The following is a 7,823-nucleotide window of genomic DNA, read 5'->3' as shown; positions in this document are numbered from 1 at the left end:
GAATCAAAGGAAGTAGATAAAGCAATCAAGTGTAGAAAAGTAAAATTTTATCAGTTTACAATCTTACCTATAGCAACATAGATACTCTGAAAAAAAAAACAAACAGGGTTGAGTCCTGTCAATTAAACATCAGCAACCATTTCCACTGAAATGTCTATTTTCTCTCACAACATAAATTGACCAGGGTCAGACCGTCTAAGGAACTTTATTAAAAATACAAGAAGAAAGTAATGAATTTGCACCTAAAACTAATGACTGTGGTTTCAAGCTCATAATTATTGGATAATTCACATCTCATTTTGTTGGGGTAAATCTACCACCCGATCCTCCCAGTTCTCAAGGCAAATGTACTTCGTTCATGATACTTAGTAAACAATACATCATGAAATGTTCCAAGGAAGCTGATTATGATGCCTTTATTCAGACTTAGAATTAACCGCTAATCATCTCTAACTTGCATAGGTTCCAATCGAAAAACCATTAAATTATGTTGACAGAGAGCTGAAGGTATTCTTCCGTTTATCAAGAAAGTCAATTTGTCAGTCTCCCTAATCATTTTTCTTAAAGGAAATGTCACTTTATTCCTGGCATTCAAAGATCAAGCCTCATTATCATGTCAATTATGGTTTTTCCAGTAAAACTGAGTTCAGAATAATGCTGTCATCTACAACTTCTTGGTGTGTTCTGATAAAATGCCTATGACACCCCCTGTACAACAGCCTACAGCCTAAAACTAGGTACCAGTGGTGAGCAGGGAAGTTCTGCTGAGCATGTAGACGGATTGTCTCTCCATTTGGAGAGGATCTTAGATTGGACTCAGCAGGGGAGTTCTCCATGGAGTAATGAGTGAAGGGATGAAAAATGGGAAGCGGGGGAAAGGCAAGCCAGGGGGCACTATTCTAGGCGTAGTCCAGGCTAAGTGCACCTCTAGCACATACGGAGCAAAACTCTCACTTTCCAGTACTCAACACTCTTAGCCAACAGCCACGCCCCGCCTCCCACCAAAGTCTTTGAAATGGAGACATTTCTGTCCATGTGGACAAAAGGACTCTAGTAAATCAAAGATAGGCATTCAAAAAGAGGGCCTCCCTGGTGGTGCAAGGGGTTAAGACACTACCTGTGAAGCTGTCCACAGCCACTGCAGCACAAGTTCGATCCCCAGCCAGGGAGATACCCACATGGCATGGCAGACCTTTCCTGTCTCGCCCGCTGCTCCCCTCAGCAGTGTATTTCAGTCAATCTGCCTGTTCTGTTCCCCACTCTGACTCTGGTGAATCCTCTCACCCCCCACACCTCTGTCCAGTATCCCAGCGCTTGTATGCGTAAATAAATAAATCTTCAAAAATAAATAAATAAATAAAAAGAGTCAAGATGAGACCATTAAAAGCAAAACAAACAAAAACTAAGAGGAACATAAAGAAATGATGAAAGTGATAGAGAAGATGTGACACAGCACCTACACTGTCCTAGAGAAGATTGTGCAGAAGCCCACATAAACCCAACCAAGTCAACAACCATTGCCATAATAGTCTAGCTCAGTTTTCCTCCTCCTTTCACTTTCAATAACATCCATTCCTTTCCTATGCAAATGAATTCCCTAAAACCAAAAATATCTTCCCCTTTTAAAGAGAAACATTTCCTATGTTTTTGCAATCCTCATCTTTGAATCTGGATAGGGTAGTTCCTTTGCCATAATGTACCTCTACATTTTATTTCTATCTAATTTTATGTTTCCATTGCACATAGATGGAGGTAGACTTTTGTAGGGAGGCCGTTCATAGCACTGGAGAGGGAGATGTGGCATCAGCTGCCTGAGTGCCACCGGCCCCTGTGCTACTTGTTGTCAATCCAAGTGGATTTCTCTATAGAGATGAGGAAATTTCACTTTGCTTCAGAGGCGGTGCCATCTGTTAGTGCTACAAGAAAGTAGCACTGATATATGATTCATTAGCTTGTGTATATTCTAATATAATCCATGAGTTAAAAATCATTTCTTCAGACCTTTGTGGATCTTATGACTCATTTTGGAATATTCTTCCCTTATTTCCATTTTGTTATTTGGCTCCAGAATCAAAATTAGAAGCTGAAATGAATATTTTATGACCCACACTGTCTCCTGGTTCTCCTATGCATAATATCAAGTATTTGTAATTAAATAAAAGGAAGTGAAGAATTTCAGAAATGCATAGTATTCAAAACTAAAGCAGCTTAGAAAGGATTGAATTTCTAGATATGGGATCTTTATTCCTATGTAATCCATGTTTTCCCTTAAATCCAGGACTAACATTTACTTTGATATACCCCATTTAATATATAGATCCTCCACTGCCCTGTAAAAAAAAAAAAAAAAACAATTACACTCATCGCTAACACTGGTGTCCCATACTATTAGGAGATCAATGACTGCTTCCATTTTCTTCTTTTTCTGTTCTAAATCTCAGTGATGTTCATGAAGCTCCAAAAAGGAATCTCTTATCTCCTGAATTGGCAAAGAACTACCCCTTCATGTGCAATCCTCTTGTATGCTGCTGTTTCTGGGCTACTGCTCAGGAATCCCACCCACCCAACCCCAGCCCCAAATTGAACTCAGAAGGTAATGAGGCTAAGCCAGATATTTTGGAACCCTAAACCTCTGAAGCTCTGCTGTGTTCCAAGAAGCAAGGAGATAATATTTCTCCAAATTTTATGTCACACACTGTTATCCAAAGAATGTGCAATATCGAAGCTCTAGTATTTATTTTAGTAATTGCTTATAAAATTCTTTCTCCCCAGGAATAAAAGAGGTCTTGTGGCATTGTTGCAAAGTGATGGACAATACAACTTCATTGTTTACTTTCTCATAAAATCTTCACTCATTGCCAGTGCTTTGGGGGTTACTAGAGCTTTGCTGGAGAAAGGAAGAAGGAGAGAAGGGCTACTACAGTGAGCTAAAGGCAAGAATAGGTTATGAAGACTACAGATGCCTCCCTTTGTGTAAAAATATGTACAAAGTGTCTCTGCCAATCAGTTTCTTCCCACCCACCGTGTGTTTCTCCAGCTCCCACAATGGCTTGGAGAACGTCAAAGAAAATTTATTTTAAGCTGTCTGTCAGAATAATGTAATATTTTTGTTGCTGCTGGCTGTGTCATAATGAACACTAGTTATAAAAGGTGAAAGGGGGCAGAAAACACACTGAGGAGTTATAAGATTGAACCATTTGACTCTGTATTTTGGTAATAGCAGATTAGGAAGAAAGACAAAGTAAAGGGAAGGGAAATGTTAAAAAGTCTTGGTATTCTTGAGTAAACAAGAGGGAAAGACTGAGCAGGGCACAATGCAGAAAATCTGTGAGTAGCTCCAACACCAAGGAGATGAGGCAGGAACCTGAATCAATTGACAGCTGGGCAGAAATAACTGGCAGATTTGACCACATTAAATGTACAGTTATTTATCACCAAAGTAACGAATGCAACTTCCCAAAACTCAGTCACTTAATGAGGGCCTCCTGGTGGTGCGAGAGGTTACGACGCAGCACTATGAAGCAATCCACAGCCACTACAGCACAAGTTCAATCCTCGGCCAGGGAGGTGACCCACATGGCGCAGCAGACCTCTCAAGACTGTCTTGCCCACTGCTCCTCTCAGCAGTGTATTTCAGTCAGTCTGCCTGTTCTGCTCCCCACTCTGTCTCTGGTGAATCCTCTCACCCTCCTGCACATCTGGCCTGTACCCCAGTTCTTGAAGCGTAAATAAATAAATCTTAAAGAAAACAACAAAACTCAGTCACTTAACAAGCAATAAGTAGATTTACCTGAAACGTTATGTGTTGGCAGTAAGTGCTGGGATCAGCTGGATGGTTCTTCTGCTTTCAGCAGGGCTCACTCACGAATGTGAGTGATGGCTCGCTGTTAGCTGATCATGACTGACTCCACTTGAGGTGACTGGGGTGACTAGAATCTGCTCCACATGACCGTCATCCTCAAAAAACTCACCCAGGTGTTCATGGCTATTAGAGAGATGCATGGCTATTAGAGAGATTCATATCTTTTCCTGATATGAAAAGACCACTTTAAGCCTCTGCTTGCACCAGGTCAGCTGACATCCTATTGGATAAATCAAGTCACATAGCTGAGCCCAGCTGCAAGGAATGGTACATGTCTCTACGGTGACAAGTGCCATATTGAAAAGTCTCCTGGCAAAGGAGATGGTGGGAAGATGGAAGAACTGGTTCATCGGTGCCACCTACCACATTAGTCATCAGGTGGATCTGCCATTTCAGTGTTATCAGACTCACACGCAAAACAGTGATATGATCAAGACTAGGAGATCTTCATATTTGGAATAAAGCTGAGTGACTAGGAAACTATTGACTACAAGATCTCTTTAGTAAGTGGTACACAGGAGAAAAATAAGGCCTATTCTAAGCACTAGTACACCTTAATCTGTTTTCTCAGGGTAACTCTTAATGAAGTATTTCACTTCATTAAGGTTTTTTTTTAAATATTTATACAAGAACTGGGGTATAGGCCAGAGTACAGGGGTGGTGGTGATGAGAGGATTCACCAGAAACAGAGTGGGGAACAGAACAGGCAGACTGACTGAAATACACTGCTGAGGGGAGCAGCAGGAGAGAAAGGAGAGGCCTGCAGCTCCATATGGGCATCTCTCCAGCTCGTGGGGATGGAATCTGTGCTGTAGAGGCTGTGGAAAACCTCATAGCTCGGCTCTCAACTGCCTGCGCCACCAGGGGAGGCCTGTTACATAACATTTGCATAACACTTTACCATGTGCCATGTGCCTCACAGCAATGTTTGGGAATTATCATCACAACAGCCTACAGAGAGTGGTGCTATGATTACAGTTTATTAGGAGGTAGTTGGGTGTCAGTAACAGATGTATCCCACAAACCAAACTAAGAAACTGAAATATGGAAAGTTTCAACAGTACCCAGGCAAGCAAACAGGTTTTGGTTAAACTGACTGATGATTGCACTGAAGTAAGTAAACCAAACAGATGTTTTAGCAGCATGTTTTAGTAGTGTCAAAGCATATCAAGTTATTTTTACAAGACCAATTCATTTACCTCAGATTGTGATAGATGAGTTGGTATTATAACTAAAGATCTCCAAGTTTTGTATGTGGTGAAACACCCTTTGACTTAAAATATACAACCTCAATGAACTTGGGTTTAAATTGGGTTCCTCCAGAAGTTGATCCTCAGACAAGGAGGAGGTTGAGGTTGAATGTTGAGGAACATTGCCTTTGAAGGGTGGGTTGTTATGCTAGCTACCATTGTGGATGACTGGAGCTTCACCCCCATAGAGAATTCTGGGTATTATGTAGAACACACACCTCAGAGTTTATCTCCAGAGGGAGAGGAAGCTGGGGTGTTGTCCTGAATCTTTGTAGTCACAGACAACATCTGCTCTTGGGGTGAATTAATTTTCAACACTATTGACCTTCCATGTGCTTGGATAGAGCAGCTTTCAGCAGCTTCCGAGAAGTCCCCAGGAAAGATTTAGGTGTTGACACTAGGAAATAGGTAGGTGTGACTAAGTGCTAAGACCCAAAATGTGAATCAAACCTGGCAAAGTTTACTGCACACACTTAATGACACCAGAACAAATCAACTTAAAAATGGAATAGAAGCATGTTTGTACAATCCCTTTTTCTGAAGTCAAATAAAAACAAAGAAAATAGAAATTGATGAGAGAGAAAAGAAGATTAATTCCAAACAAGGGACAAAAGCCACCAGGTTTTTTATATAAGGAAAATTTATTTATTTATTGTTATTTTTTTAATTAATTTTTTAAATTTTTTTACATCATTGTTCATTTTTATTTTTTAAATTTTTTATTATTTTTTACATCATTTATAGCAGGATTTAGAACACTTAAATAAGGGACCAGGAATAAGACTAATTATAATAAAGAAAAAATCAAAATCAACAAGCAACTATAAACCAGAGACACATTACAGGGCAGGGGGAGGTGGGAGAAGAGAGGAGAGGAGGGATTAGGGTCAAAATAAGGGGGGGTGGGAATTGAATGGGAAATATAACCAAAATGAAAATGCATACATTGTGCAAAAATGAAAAATGATATAAGACTTACATAAAATAAAATATATTACAAAAATAATAAAATTATAAATAATAAATAATAATTATAATAAATAAAACATAAAAATAATAATAAATTATTTTTTTACATTTTACATCATTGTTCATTTTTAAATGATATTTGCTTCCCCCCACCCTCTCAGGTGTAATCCCCATTGAGTTTCCTTCACCAATACCTCAGTCCCCAGTGCTCCTCCCTCCTTCCCTCTGATCCCTCTCCCGCCTCCTTTCTTGCAGGATGTCTCTGATTTATAATTGTCCATTTTTGCTTTGTTGTGTTTGTACTGTTATTATTTTTTTAGACTGATGTCTAATTTTGTTCCCCTATATTCCTGCTATAAATGAAACCAATCGATATTTTTTCTTTTTCCTTCTGGCTTATTTCACTGAGCATAATTCCTTCTAGCTCCATCCACATTGTTGCAAATGGCAGAGTTTATCTTTTTTGATTGCTGAATAATACTCTATTGTGTACATAGACCACATCTTCTTGATCCAGTCATCTATTTTTGGGCATTTGGGTTGTTTCCAGGTTTTACCTATTGTAAATAGTGCTGCAATAAACATAGGTGTACAGGTATTCTTTTGAATCATTGTGTTTGTGTCCTTTGGGTAGATCCCTAGGAGTGGAATTGCCAGGTCGTATAGTAGCTCCATTTTTAGTAGACTGAGGAACCTCCAGACAGCTTTCTATAGTGGTTGGACCAGTTTGCACTCCCACCAGCAGTGTAGCAGAATTCCTTTTTCACCACGTCCTCACCAACATTTGTTATTGCTAAGTAAGGAAAATTTATTTGTTATTTGTTATTTGTTATAAGCATTTGTTATTGCTAAGTAAGAAAAATAAAATACAGAATTATGAATTACTTGGAGGTAGTTACGTGTCAGACGGGGACAAGAAAACTCTAAAAAGTCCAAAGGCACAAGTATAAAAATCAACCGCTCATTTTATACCCAATGATCAATGAAAAAACTAAGGCCAAGGAGAAGTGTTCTCCCCACACTATCCTCAAGGCTGAGATTCCAGAGAGAGAGAAGATGAAAACTCCGTCTTTCGTGATATCAATGCCAAAGAAGCCTCCCTGAGAACATGCTGATGGAAGATGGTGTTCAGAACCCGGAAGGACAGAGGCTGGGCCCCTCCCGCCATGTGTTTTAAGTACCAACACAACCTGCTTGACCACACCATAGTTAGTCTTCCTACGTGGAATCCTTTCTCATTTTCCTCCATTCCAATGCCCATTTTTCAAGGTCTGTCCTAGATGCTCTCCAATCCATACAATCTTCCCAAGTCCACAGGACACAAATACTATCACAGGGCAAGACTCGGTGTCTATCATTGTACACTCATCGCTTATGATTGCCTCAAGTGATAAAAAAGCATAAACATATCTCCTGATTATTTCTTTCCTTCCTAGGAGACTAAAGAATTTTTTTTTCACATTCCAATGCTTTAGAACTGCAGAGTCCAATACAGTAACTTGGGGCTATATGAGCGATTCATATGTGGCTAGTCCGCACTGAGATGCTCTGTAAGTGCAAAATTAAAACTAGATTTCAGTAATTTAGCATGGAAAAAATAACATAAAAGCCCATTACTGGCTATTTAATGTTGATTACATTTCAAAATATTATTTTGAATGCAATACATTAAATAAAATAATTATTAAAATTAAACACCTATTCCTTTTACTTTTTTTAAAAAAGATTTATTTATACAAGCA

The sequence above is a fragment of the Talpa europaea genome (genome assembly GCF_964194135.1).
Source record: "Talpa europaea genome assembly, chromosome: 11".
NCBI classification, from domain to species: Eukaryota; Metazoa; Chordata; class Mammalia; order Eulipotyphla; family Talpidae; genus Talpa; species Talpa europaea.
This window is presented reverse-complemented; position numbering follows the sequence as displayed.